Raw genomic sequence first — 14,583 nt, 5'->3', positions numbered from 1 at the left:
TAATCATTAATAACTTCGACTATGTATAAGTAAAAATTTTAAAAAGTTGATATTTGAAAATTTTATCATAAAGGGGAATCTAATAAGATCAAATTTGTTAAATTATTTTGATTGTATTAATCATAAAATATGGTTAAAGTTAATTTTATTTTAACCACATGAATAATAAGTGAGTCGAACTTTAAGAATGGAGGTAGTTTGTAGTAGTTAGCTAAGCTATAAAATGCTCATTTCTATGCATGTTTCTTGTATCTTGGAATGTGATCCAAAAACGTTAAGGTCATGTTTGTGATGTTGCATGGATCTTGTGATAAACTCGCTAATACTTATCGGATTGGGAAAGGTTGTATCGTACGTATGTTTTTGTAGGTTGCTTTTAGATACGGAGAAAGCAAGGGAGAATATATAGGAACAAACAACTTAAAAGTTAAAAGGGATAGTTTGTACCATTAGGTCATGTTTCACTATTTTAATAAATTGTTAAGTTAAGATGAATTCTATTAAGTGGACTCATAAACTATACTTTTTATTTTAAATCACTCTTAAAGATTACAAAGGGACTATTTACTTGCTACATGCCATCCAGAACACAATTTCTTAAAACACAGATTAAGTAACATTAGTGGGTAAGGGTTAATCCGTCCAGAGTTATCGGGTTAGGCAATTTTAGTGAGTGGGGAATAGGTAAGGAAATCTCCTTTCATCCCTCAAAATGTTTCTTGTGAATTGAACCTCCAACCTCATGCTTTTTCATTTGGACATTTGATGTTAGATTGGGAATTAATTTGCCTTTTTTTTTTTTCCTATTTGGTCGAATGTGTGCCACGCCATCTCATTATCTCAAACTTCCTATTATTGGAATAATAATGAAGTCATGTGTGAGCTACTATACATATACAGAAAGTTGACTATAATTAGATAATTGCTATTTTTTGGGATTGTTCATCATCACATGTTGATGAGCAATGAGAACTACAATCTAACTATTATGAAGGGAATCCAGAAGGCTTGTCATACATATAACAACAAATCGTTTGACAGAATTCAACATGCTTAATTAGTTCCTGACCTCTACTTGGGGTGTAATAACCAAACTTTTTTGTATTCGTATTTCTTTTCTTTTTTTGACAAGAACTTTTAAGTATTTCTTGCTTGAAAATAGTTTCTAAAACCCATGAATTATTCATATAATAACTATCTTTACAAAAAAAAAAAAAAAAATGTGAATGTAGTCATGTAGGTGGCAGTGTGGCACCATTATTATATTACATGTATAACTAAATTTGAACAATATTCACATCATTATTTCTATCATCATACTAGAATAAATCGATCGAAATATGAAAGTTTGAAGTTTATAAAGATCATGGGGTGCAGAGTGTACATGTAGTTTATGTGCAAATAAAATTTAATTTTCACCCACGCCGCACAATGCTCACCGTGCATCCAAATTAAAAGATTTATCATTGTGAAGCCATAAATTAATAAGGACATAAGAACTCTAAATTTTAATGAAGGAACATTGTAGAAAAAGGTTGTATATTGTTGAGCCTTTTGGTTTTGATGGACAAATTGACAAACTCGACTAATGAATGTTTTGAGTCTTTGGTGAATAAAGGGTTCAAGCAAAGTTCGTTCCGGAGTAGGAACTTGGATGCGGAGTAGCATTCTCTAAAAAGCCTCATGCAAATCTCACGTTCTAGTTTTAATTGTGAGCACTCAATAATATGAAGTCGGAAAGGAACTCAATGACTTATGTTATTAAAAAGACTACTGGAATAAAAGTTAGTTTTAAAAGATAATTTGTAAAAGTTTTATCTAGTCATCTAATTTCGAATAAAGATAATTATCGAAGATAATTATCTAGTTGTTTTAATATAAATAATTAATTTATCTTTTCAAATAAAATCCTTTTTAAAAATAAAATCTTTTTAAAACAAACTTTTGATAAAGTTAGCAAGCAGTTTTCTTTGTGAAAATCTCTGATTATACGGTTTATCATAGCTAATGTTTATCAAGTTGTTGAGATAGTGGATTAGTGAGATAAGGCTAGGAAACCTCCTTCATGATCACCATCTGTCAAGATAACTCCACAAGTTGTTAGTGGGGTGTTGGCATGTGGACGTGATTATAGTGGAGGTTAATGACTAAGCCTTCTCTATAAATACTCATGCAAACTATCTCAGAAAAACATAACTCTTGAGCATAAAAATTCCAGTAGCCATCTAATAACATAAAGAGTGTTATTATCCTTCTTATATGCTTGAGTGCAATAGGTATTTGTAATCACAGATTGTATTCAAGTACTTTGGGGTTGGGATTGTGAGTTTGTAAAGTGAGGTCTAGGAAGCTTCGTTGATGAAGGCTTCTGTGAGAGTTGGGAACAAGTTCCTAATTTGTGGAACTTGTTAACGGGTTTGAATCTTCACTTGTAAAGAGTTTGATTACATAGTGGAAATTTAGAAAGCCTATATCTTCTCTCGTCATTATTTCATTTAGTTAAATTCCGCAAAAGTTTTTAGATTTCACCTCAAATACAATTCACCCCCCCCCCCCTCTTGTATTAGCCAGTTAGACTTTCAGTTGGTATCAGAGCAGGAACTCAGAGTACGCAGGCAACCCTGTTGAGTAAGTTCCTGGGAAAATGGCTTACACAGAGGAAAAGGAATTCGGGAGTACATCCATTCAAAGGCCTCCATACTTCAACGACAAATATTATCCTTATTGGAAGGATAAGATGGAAATCTTTATCCAAGCAGAGAACTATCAGGTATGGCGGATTATACAAGTAGGAGTTTACAAAATTACGAAAACGAATGCTAACAATGAGGTAATCCCTAAACCTATGGATGAATATGAAAAAACTGATTTCGAAAAACTAGAAATGAATGCTACTGCCAAAAAGTTTTTAATTTGGGGACTTGGACCCGATGAACATACTCGTGTCAAAGGGTGCAAGTCCGCAAAGGAAATTTGGGATCTTCTGGAAGTTACACATGAAGGAACGTCAGATGTTAAACGTTCCAAAATAGACATTCTTTTATCTCAGTATGAGCGCTTTGAAATGGGAAACAAAGAATCCATTAAAGAGATGTTTACTCGATTTAAAAGTATTATTAACGAACTAACGTGTCTTGGTAAGATAATTCCTATAGATGAGAAGGTCAGAAAGGTCTTAAGAAGTCTTCCAGACAATGACAGATGGAGATCAAAGGTTGCAGCTGTGCAGGAATCAAAAGACTTCACCAAGTTCAATCTGGAACAGCTTGCGGGTTCCCTCATTACCCACGAGATCCAGTCGAACAATCGGACTCAAGAGACTGTCAAAAGTCAAGGGCTAGCACTAAGAGCTAATGAAGAATCCGAAGAGAAGTCTGACATTGATGAAGAAGAAGCTGCAATGTTGGTGAGAAGGCTGAAAAAATTCTACCGTAACAACAAGTTTTTAGACAAAAAGAAAGGATACAGTAAAAGAAATCAGGAATCCAAAGCCAAGTCTTCTTGTCACAAATGTGGAAGCACCAACCACTTCATCAAAGAGTGTCCATTATGGGAATCTGAGAAAGGCAAGGGAAAAGAAGCTGATCAAAACAGAAACTCCAAGCCTAACTTTTCTAAAATAAATTTCAGGAAAGCAATGATTTCCACGTGGGGAGAATCAAGTTCCGAAGAAGAGGAACAGGAACACACAGACGATGAAGTAGCCAATCTCTGTCTAATGGCAAAGCATGATGATGAGGTAGTCATTCAACCTAGTTATTTAAAATCTCTCTCAAAGGATAAGTTAATCTCTTTATTGTTAGAAACCTTAGATGAATATAAAGAATTATGTGCAAAACTAAGGCAAGCCGAAAAGGCAACTGGAATTTGTAAAGATCATGTTAAGTATCTGAATAGCTTAAGAAATGATGTTCAAGGCAGATTCTTTGAATTGTTAGATAAAAATATTATGTTAAAAGAATCCCTTGAAAGAGTCAAGAGTGAGAATATCATGCTGAATATTGAATTAACTCAATATAAAATGCTGTGTACTAACATTGATTCTTGCAGGTCTACTGAAATTCCTTTAATCTTGTTTAATAATGAACTAGAGCATGTTAAGAAAGAGATAAAGGAAACCAATGATAAAAATGAGAAACTAGAAAAGGACCTAGAAATTGCAAGAAAAAGTAAAAATACAGCAAGCACGGGTGTTCCCAAGTGGGTAAAGGAAGCTCAGACAAAAAGAACAGAAGGTCTAGGCTATGTTCATAAGAAGAAGTCCACTGGAAAGAAAAAGAAATATGTGAACTTACCTAGTGAGACCGTTTGTTCTTTTTGTGGTAAAAAGGAACATCGCAGTGAAGAATGTACTAAGAAAGCAAATCTGTACAATAAGAATGTGAACTATGTTTGGCAGAAGAAATCTGATTCAAATGTGTCAACACAGGAACCCATGAATGAAAGGGTTCCTGCTACTAACCCTTAATTTCTTTTGCAGGTCGCAGTGAGGGGGAACAACCAGTGGTACCTCGATAGCGGTTGTTCTAAGCATATGTCAGGAGATGAATCCAGATTTCTCTCACTAACGGCCTATATAGGGGGAACAGTGACCTTTGGAGACAATAAGAAAGGCAACATTGTTGCTGTTGGCAAAGTAGGAAGGTCAAGTTCCCATGCAATTGACAATGTATTTTTAGTCGAGGGTTTGAAGCATAATCTACTCAGTATTTCTCAGTTTTGTGATAAAGGAAACTCTGTAAGCTTTTCTTCTGAAAAATGCAAAATCATCAACAATAACACTGGAAAAATCGTTTTGGAAGGAACTCGTAAAGGGAACACGTATACCGTGGACCTTAACAAAGTTCCAAAATACAATCTATCTTGTTTAAGTGTTATTGAGGATGATCCACTTCTATGGCATAAACGTTTTGGACATGCTAGTCTTTCATTTCTTGACAAATTAAGGTCAAAGGACTTGGTAATCGGACTACCTTCTATCAAGTTCCTAAATGACAAAATTTGTGATGCCTGCATCAAAGGAAAGCATGTTCGATCATCGTTTAAATCAAAGAAAATGGTAAGCACCACAAAACCATTGGAACTCATTCATATGGATTTGTGTGGCCCCGTTAGAATTCAAAGTAGAAGTGGAAAAAGATATGTCTTAGTTCTTGTGGATGATTATTCTAGATTTACATGGGTCATATTCTTACATAGTAAAGATGAAACTTTTGATATGTTTATGACTTTCTTGAAAAAGACACAAAAATCAATAGGTAATCAACTTATTCATATGAGAACTAACCATGGTACGGAATTCGAAAATTCCAAGTTTGATGAATTTTGCAGAGAACAGGGAATAAGTCACAATTTCTCAGCGCCAAGAACACCACAACAAAATGGTGTGGTTGAGAGGAAGAACCGAACATTGGAAGACATGGCAAGAACAATGCTAATAGCAAGTGGGCTTCCAAGGAATTTTTGGGCAGAAGCCGTCAACACAGCATGCTATATCATCAACCGAGCCATGCTCAGCCCAATGTTGGACAAGACACCTTATGAACTGTTAAAAGGGAGAAAACCTAATATTGCTCATTTAAGAGCCTTTGGATGCAAATGCTTTGTTCACAATAATGATAAAAGAAATCTTGGAAAATTTGATGAAAGGAGTGATGAAACAGTCTTTTTAGGATATGCATCTAATAGTAAAGCTTATAGAGTTTACAATAAGAGGACTATGTGTGTAGAAGAAAGTATACATGTGATTTTTGATGAAACTAATAATTATGATTGTATACAGGAATATGAAGATGGAGATTTTGAAATTGGTCTCACTCGTTCAACAGACCAAGATGAAGAATTAATTCCCAGAAAGCAGCCTGTTCGAATTACTGAAAATACTGATAAGGAACCTACTAAAGTTCCAAATAATACTGAAGCCTCTGTTCAAAATACAGAAGAAATAGAAAACACAGAAGGCGAAGCAAATGCAGAAGCAGAACACCATGAAGAAATGGAAGAAAGAGCAACTCAAAATAACATTTTTATACCAGCTCAATCATTCCATCCAAAGCCATGGAAACATCAAAGGTCACACCCCCTGGATAAAATTATAAGTGACCTAAGCAAGGGAACTCAGACGAGATCCCAACTGAGAAACTTCTGTGCATTCAACGCCTTCCTATCAACACTGGAACCTCGAAATCACAAAGAAGCCTTGGAAGATGCTGATTGGATTGTTGCCATGCAAGAGGAATTAAATGAATTCGAAAGAAACAAAGTGTGGCACCTTGAACCTAAACCAAAGAATCAAAAGGTTATTGGTCTCAAATGGGTATACAGGAATAAGCTAGATGAACATGGCACAATTGTAAGGAACAAGGCAAGATTGGTTGTTAAAGGCTACAATCAGCAGGAAGGTATCGATTTTGAGGAGACTTTTGCTCCTGTAGCTAGATTAGAAGCAATTCGTATTTTAATTGCATTTGCTGCATTTATGGGTTTTAAACTTTATCAAATGGACGTCAAATGTGCTTTTTTAAATGGTTTTTTAAAGGAAGACGTCTATGTTGAACAACCACCTGGATTTGAGGATCCAAACTTTCCTAACCATGTTTTTAAGCTCGATAAAGCACTGTATGGATTAAAACAAGCTCCAAGAGCATGGTATGAAAGACTTTCTAAATTCCTTTTACAAAATGATTTCAAAAGAGGAAAAGTTGATAAAACTTTGTTCTTAAAATCAAAAGGAACTCATTTATTAATTGTACAAATTTATGTTGATGATATTATTTTTGGTGCAACTAATGAATCCTTGTGCAAGTACTTTGCCGATTTAATGAGCAGTGAGTTTGAGATGAGCATGATGGGGGAACTCAACTTCTTCCTTGGGCTCCAAATTAAGCAAACTAACGAAGGAATAATGATCCATCAGCAGAAATATGTGAAGGAGTTATTGGAAAAATACAGTATGGAAAGCACAAAGATAAACCACACTCCCATGGGAACAACCACAAGGTTGGACCAAGACCCCAAGGGAACTCGTGTGGACCAAACAAAATACAGAGGTATGATAGGTTCCTTGTTATATTTAACTGCTAGCAGACCTGACATTTCGTTTAGTGTAGGTCTTTGTGCAAGATTTCAATCGGATCCAAAGGAATCGCATCTAACAGCCGTCAAAAGGATTCTACGATACTTAAAAGGGACGGAAGACTTGTGCCTGTTCTATCCAAAAAGTGACTCATTTGACCTAAGAGGATATGCTGATGCTGACTATGCAGAAGATTTGGTAAATCGTAAAAGCACGTCAGGTATGGTCCAATTCTTAGGCTCTTGCATGGTTTCTTGGAGTTCCAAGAAACAAAACACTGTTGCTCTATCCACTGCCGAAGCAGAATATGTGGCTGCTACTGCATGTTGCTCTCAATTGCTATGGATAAAACAACAGTTGCGTGACTATGGCATTATTTTAGAGTGCGTTCCTATTCATTGTGATAACACAAGTGCCATTTGCATCTCTAAAGATCCAGTACAACACTCTAAAGTTAAGCATATACATGTAAGGCATCACTTTTTGAAAGATAATGTTGAAAAGGGCTTAATTAAGCTAGATTTTATTTCTACTGAATGTCAAATTGCTGATATATTAACTAAGCCTTTAAGAAGAGACAAGTTTGAAAAGATGCGTGTGGAATTGGGGATGCTACGACTCAAGTGATTTCTGTTTGGAACCCCTAAGGTAAAATCGGATGTAACTAACAATGCTATGCTCAATCTTGTGTGCATAACACAGCTGAAATTACCCAGGGGAAAGATTTGTGAAGTATTGAAAAGTCAATTATACATACTTTTAATATGTTAAAAATATTGAGCCATGTTGTTTCAAGTTCCCTTTTCATCATTATTTATTCTCTGTATTATGATCACGTAAATTATCATCATAATTTACGATCAATTTGCACTTATCTATCTTTTTAATTTTTTTTTATCTGTTTTCCTTCTTGTTATTATCTTTTTTCCTTCCTTATTTTTTATTCTTATCTTTTTCCTTCCTTATTTTTTATGTTCAATTTTTTCTATTCCTCATACAATTCAAAAATACAAAAAGATTTTTTTTTCACGTAAGATAAGGAGCTAATATATTCACTACTCCTTACTTTCCGTATTTTTTTACATATTTATCTTTTATTGTAATAAGTTTGAAAGTTGCAATTGATTCACCCTATTAAACTCCTACTACCCCTAAAACTACTCTACTACCTCACCATATAAACCGTCACTTTTTCTCACCCTTCCCAATTAAACTCTTTTTTCCTTTAACACTCCACCCTCATCAATCACATCAAATTAACTTCTCCATATACCCTCATAAAAACCGGCCTCACTCTCTCTCCTTCCTATTCACACTATTCATCTTCTCTTTCCTTTCAACTCACCTTCATAACCATGAAAACCAATCTAAACTCAACGCCGAAACCACCAAAAACCCGGAAGCCTTCGTCTGCTGGCGGCTCCCCTGAACCAGTCCCACTTGTCGTCGTTCACCCTCAAGCTCCGACAAAGAGAAAGGCTACAACCGTGAAAGGAGGTGACAGAAAGAGGCGAAGCTCTCAAAAGCTTCCATCTTGGAACTACACTCACGGCTATCACATCAATTATGACTGGTGTACGGCAAGTAAGTTCTCCGAATTCATCTCCTTAATTGATTATCAAGAATGGGTGCATTTGTTCCAAAATTGTTCTCACTATCCAATTTACCCCAAGCTTTTGTTTGAATTCAAAAATACTTTCAAACACAACAATGGTGTATGCACGGCTACAGTCAAAGATACTCACATTCATTTTGATGTTGCATATTTAGGGAACTTGTTTCAAGTCCCCACCTCTGGCTATAGTTCGTACCTAAAACACAAACAAATTGTGCAAATTGGGCATTATGATGAGAATAGAATAATCAAATTTATAGGTGGAAACCCGAAAAGCAAGACTTCACATCATAACATACTCACTCCTCTTCACAAATTATTGTTCAATTTCACATGGAGAGGCATTGTTCCTCGTTTGCAAAAACGAAGCACAGTATCCTTACTAGATGCAACCATCATCTTTTGTCTTGCTCGGAAAATAAAAATAAACTTTCCAAAATTGATGATTGAACATTTGGTTTTCTATGCTACTAAAACTACTATTCCATATGGATCTCTCCTCACTATGTTGTTTAAGTCTTTTGGGATTGATGTTGAAAGTGAGTCACCCACTTATATTAAACCTGAGAACATTCTCTCGGAGCAATCTTTGCTTCGCCTGAGCCTTAAACTTGAGAGTGGGATAATTACTTTCTTGACTAGAGGAGGAGAGGAGAAAAATCGTGGAAAAGGGAAAACACAGGTTGTAGAGGGAGATACAAGTGAGTCAGGAGAGGAGGAAAGTGAATCTGAAAAAGAAGAAAGTAAAGAAAAACGAGAGGAAGACAAAGAGGAGGAAGAAATTTCTGAGGGGGAACCACATGAGGCAGATTCTGAGAAAGAAGAGGAGACTCAGAGTGAGGGGGAATCTAGCTCAGAAAGTGAGAGTCTTGACCTCCCTTATACAGGGGGACTAAGGAGGAGTAAGAGGAAAATTGTCAAACCTGCTACTTCTACTCTAAAGCCTGTGATTCTTGAAGACATTAGTTCTTCAGATCACTCTGACCCTGATTTTACCCCTACACAAGTTCCTTTTGCTTCCGAGCCATCTTCTGTTCATGACTCTCCCCCAAAACAAGCTAAACCCTCTTCCACTCCTGTTTCACCTCCAAAACAGACTTCTCCCTCTCCCACCCCAGTTTTTCCTACATCACAGCCTACAGGCTTTGCTGCCTTCTCTGGAACAAATGCTTCTATTTTTGATATTCAACAGGTGAAAGCAGAAATGGAGCAGCTGATAAAGATGGTCTGCACAAAGCTGGAGGACGTGGCAAAGCAGCTGGCTTCTCTTCAACGCCAAGTGCAGGCTGTGGCAGATGCTCAGGCAACCAGTTTTACTGGGATGGAGAACAAAGTTGATGCTGCTGAGAAGAACATACTGCACAGCACTCAGGAGATATTGGAGACGATTAACAGGGTGGCTTTTGAAGAAGTGGAGGAAGCTTCTAATGACCCCATAACCCCAGCTGATGAACCTACCTATTCCCCATAATTGCAATTTCGAACTTGTCACTTTTAATTTCTTTTGCTTTTGCTTGTTTCATTTGGATTTCAGTTTGTAATTCTTAACTCTTGCTACTCTTTCCTGCTTTTGGTTTTCGTCTATGGGAACTTGGCTCGTATTTTTCATATGATTGTGTGTGTTTGCTGATAATTTGGTACCTAACTTATTTTTGCCTTGCATTATTTGAGCTCACTATTCCCTACGTAGTCTAGTGGGAGTATAGCAAAATGTTTTTTTCAATCTTTTGATAATGCCAAAAGGGGGAAAAGACAAACTTCATGGCGGCTAAGGTGTTTACCAAGGAACTCACACATCGAAGGTACAAACTTTTGCTAAGTTCAGTTAACTCAATAAAGTCCTAGTAATCTAAGTTTTTAAAGTCTTTGTTAATTTTTCTTTTGCTCAGTCTTTTTAAAATAAATACTTTTTAGTATTTTTCTAAGTTCTTTAATTACTCTTTTTGTTTTCATGTCTTGCTTTAAATTTTTGTTGCATGTCTGGATGATTTTATTTACCTAAGTTTGTCAATGTTTGTCATCATCAAAAAGGGGGAATTTGTTGAGCCTTTTGGTTTTGATGGACAAATTGACAAACTCGACTAATGAATGTTTTGAGTCTTTGGTGAATAAAGGGTTCAAGCAAAGTTCGTTCCGGAGTAGGAACTTGGATGCGGAGTAGCATTCTCTAAAAAGCCTCATGCAAATCTCACATTCTAGTTTTAATTGTGAGCACTCAATAATATGAAGTCGGAAAGGAACTCAATGACTTATGTTATTAAAAAGACTACTGGAATAAAAGTTAGTTTTAAAAGATAATTTGTAAAAGTTTTATCTAGTCATCTAATTTCGAATAAAGATAATTATCTAGTTGTTTTAATATAAATAATTAATTTATCTTTTCAAATAAAATCCTTTTTAAAAATAAAATCTTTTTAAAACAAACTTTTGATAAAGTTAGCAAGCAGTTTTCTTTGTGAAAATCTCTGATTATATGGTTTATCATAGCTAATGTTTATCAAGTTGTTGAGATAGTGGATTAGTGAGATAAGGCTAGGAAACCTCCTTCATGATCACCATCTGTCAAGATAACTCCACAAGTTGTTAGTGGGGTGTTGGCATGTGGACGTGATTATAGTGGAGGTTAATGACTAAGCCTTCTCTATAAATACTCATGCAAACTATCTCAGAAAAACATAACTCTTGAGCATAAAAATTCCAGTAGCCATCTAATAACATAAAGAGTGTTATTATCCTTCTTATATGCTTGAGTGCAATAGGTATTTGTAATCACAGATTGTATTCAAGTACTTTGGGGTTGGGATTGTGAGTTTGTAAAGTGAGGTCTAGGAAGCTTCGTTGATGAAGGCTTCTGTGAGAGTTGGGAACAAGTTCCTAATTTGTGGAACTTGTTAACGGGTTTGAATCTTCACTTGTAAAGAGTTTGATTACATAGTGGAAATTTAGAAAGCCTATATCTTCTCTCGTCATTATTTCATTTAGTTAAATTCCGCAAAAGTTTTTAGATTTCACCTCAAATACAATTCACCCCCCCTCTTGTATTAGCCAGTTAGACTTTCATATATAAACATACATTAACTTATAATCTAAAGTAAAGGTACATACCTCTCAAATAAAAAGAGCTCATGATTGCATGGTTCAAGCCCAAAGAACATGCATGTCTTATCTCTATTCATAAAAGAAAATATTTTAAATTAAAGAACATTAAAAAACGCATACTTCTTTTAATTTTGTGCATTGAGAATTGAAGGAGACATCGTGTATTCTTTGTTGGAGTTGTTATGGATTGCGTGCACAACGAGCAATGCATGTGTATGTACTTGCCTGCACTATCTAATTTGCGCTACAATGTAGGACAAAGATGAAACTTGCGTCTTTGTTTTCCTTTCATAAAAATTGTTAAAATGCCTTCACATTACTGGCCTAGAATTATGTACATGTTTTATTTATTAGTGCACTACTCCATACTAATAATTGAATTATCGAATATAATAGATTTAGATTGGCTCGAATGAATATTCGTGTGCTCCATCATAAATGTCATCTTAAATTTAGGCTTTTTTTTTTTTTTTTTTTTTTTTTTTTTTTCTTCTTCTTCTTCTTCTTTTTCTTATATGCTATATATATATATTATTAAATTAGCATAGCAACATATACTTATTTATATAGTATATAGCTTATTGAAACACCTAGCTAGCAAATTAATTCAAATACTACATAAGAAAGAAGAATATAAGTCTTAAAATTAAGTAATAGATTGATTTATAATTTAGGAAAGTATCCAAAATTCCCATTTTTTAGGTTAGTATTTTGTGTTGCTAGATCATTATTAAAAATTATTAATCTTACCTCTGACCCTCATTAGATGTGAGTTTATATCCTTTTAATTAACTTATGGTTCGATCAGATTTATGTATAAATTATTAGACAAGGATATGAATTTTTAACAATACAACTATACAAGGATTAAATAAACATATCTCGAAAAAACATAAGTCGGTAGGATGTAATTTGTTAAAGTAGAGGATTGTTCTTGTTGCATGCAGATCACACGCAGAATACTGGCTGAACACGTGCTTATTCACCGTCCAATAGGTGATCAGACATTTAAGATTTGGTCATTTAGGAGAAAAGATTGCATTTGTACTACTTCTATGGATTTTTAATCATTTTCTCATCATACTACCTGACTAAATCTTGTATTATCGTCTCTCTATTATGGAACGGTCAGCTTAGGTCATAACCCTATCATTACACGTAAGGTTCAATCCACGTAATTGATCTATATCTGGAGTCAGGACGCGTGTCATAACAAAGAATTGGACAAAATGCAAATGAAATTCGATTTCAAGTTTTGAATACTACTCTGTATTCTTTAAGAATTTAACCAACTATTTCGTAATAAAGTAGTTGGTATCCATGAAAGAGGTAAGGTAATTAATAAATTTGTTATTCTAGTATCAGTCTTATACATTGGTGTCATGGTGTGGTTTGGGGAGTTTCAAAAGTTGAGTGTGAGCTTTATAATGAAATAATAGAAAAGATAGATCTCATAATAAGATGATTTACATAGTTTTGGACCACTTTTATATAGTTTGAATATCTGGAAGAATCTATGGAAGTGTATAATGTCCTTTTAATTAATTTAAAACCAAGAGCAATTAGCAAATATTACATGAAATTATAAGGGTTATTTAATTACGCCTGATAAAATGGTCGGTTTTAAATTCTGGTCAAATTCGATATTATTGTGTTAAGTTATGAAGCGATTGGCCAAGTCAATAGCCCCGGCCCTTCACTATATGAATATTTAGCAAAATTATACGAGTAATGTTCATTTTCACTATATTTTTTTTTTTTTGTGTGTTTAGAGAGCCACAAGGGCAAATGATGAGAATCGATCCCAGGATTTCCTGGAATTGGGAGGGAAGTTCTAACCACTTGAGCTATCCCTCACTCTCATTTTCACTATATTTGAAAGGGTAAATATAATTTAATTACGAAAGTAAAAATTTCAATTCTCAAAATGAGTTCCTTACACTTTTTTTTTTTTTAAACAAAATGAGTTCCTTACTATCAAACTACTACTCAATTTGTCAAAATTTGAGTAAACAATAATTATGACTATCCAAAAACCTATGTAATTATTTATCCTAATCAATATCAAGGCACAAAAGCACTATAATCAAATCTCAACACGATAACCTACTTATTTCCACTCCTTTTGCATTTCAGTTCCAAATTTTGTGTTCAAGACCCATTACCTTTATAATCTACTCCATATATATTGTCTTCTGGATAATATATATGGAGTAGTATCATGTATTTTCTTAATTGTGTCTTTTGGATAATTACGCATTATAGTTTTGCTTAGCGAGTCATGTTATCATGTAATGATAGTAATTGACAGCTTTATATACAAGATTACAACCATATTGTCCATATATACATGGTATATATATGTTAGACCAATTTTGCTCTACTATACAAGTATATGATAAACGTAAATGAATATAGTATATATGATGTTCATAAACGTAAATGAATATAGTATGGTGCTCAATTTACTAGTACTGCATTTTGATAAAAGAGTTTAATTAATAAATTGATTAATTAGGGATCAGAGACTGGGTTTAATGCAGCGTGCATCGCGGAGCACATGATCTTGATCCAGTAGACAGCGTTTATTGTGCTCGACATCACGAGAATCATTACATTTTAATAAAATTTTGCAATGAGTAGTCCAAGAAATTCTTATGAATATACTATATGTTGGTCTTCTTAGGAAATTAAAATAAGGTTTCTGATATGATTACGCTTCTAATTATATTATTAGGACAATTAATCATGCAAGTTGAGTTTTCTTAATGATTTTATAAGTACATTGCTCACT

Source organism: Chenopodium quinoa, unplaced genomic scaffold (assembly GCF_001683475.1).
Source record: "Chenopodium quinoa cultivar QQ74 unplaced genomic scaffold, ASM168347v1, whole genome shotgun sequence".
Taxonomy (NCBI): domain Eukaryota; kingdom Viridiplantae; phylum Streptophyta; class Magnoliopsida; order Caryophyllales; family Amaranthaceae; genus Chenopodium; species Chenopodium quinoa.
The sequence above is the reverse complement of the archived record's forward strand: the minus strand, read 5'-3'. Positions refer to the sequence as shown.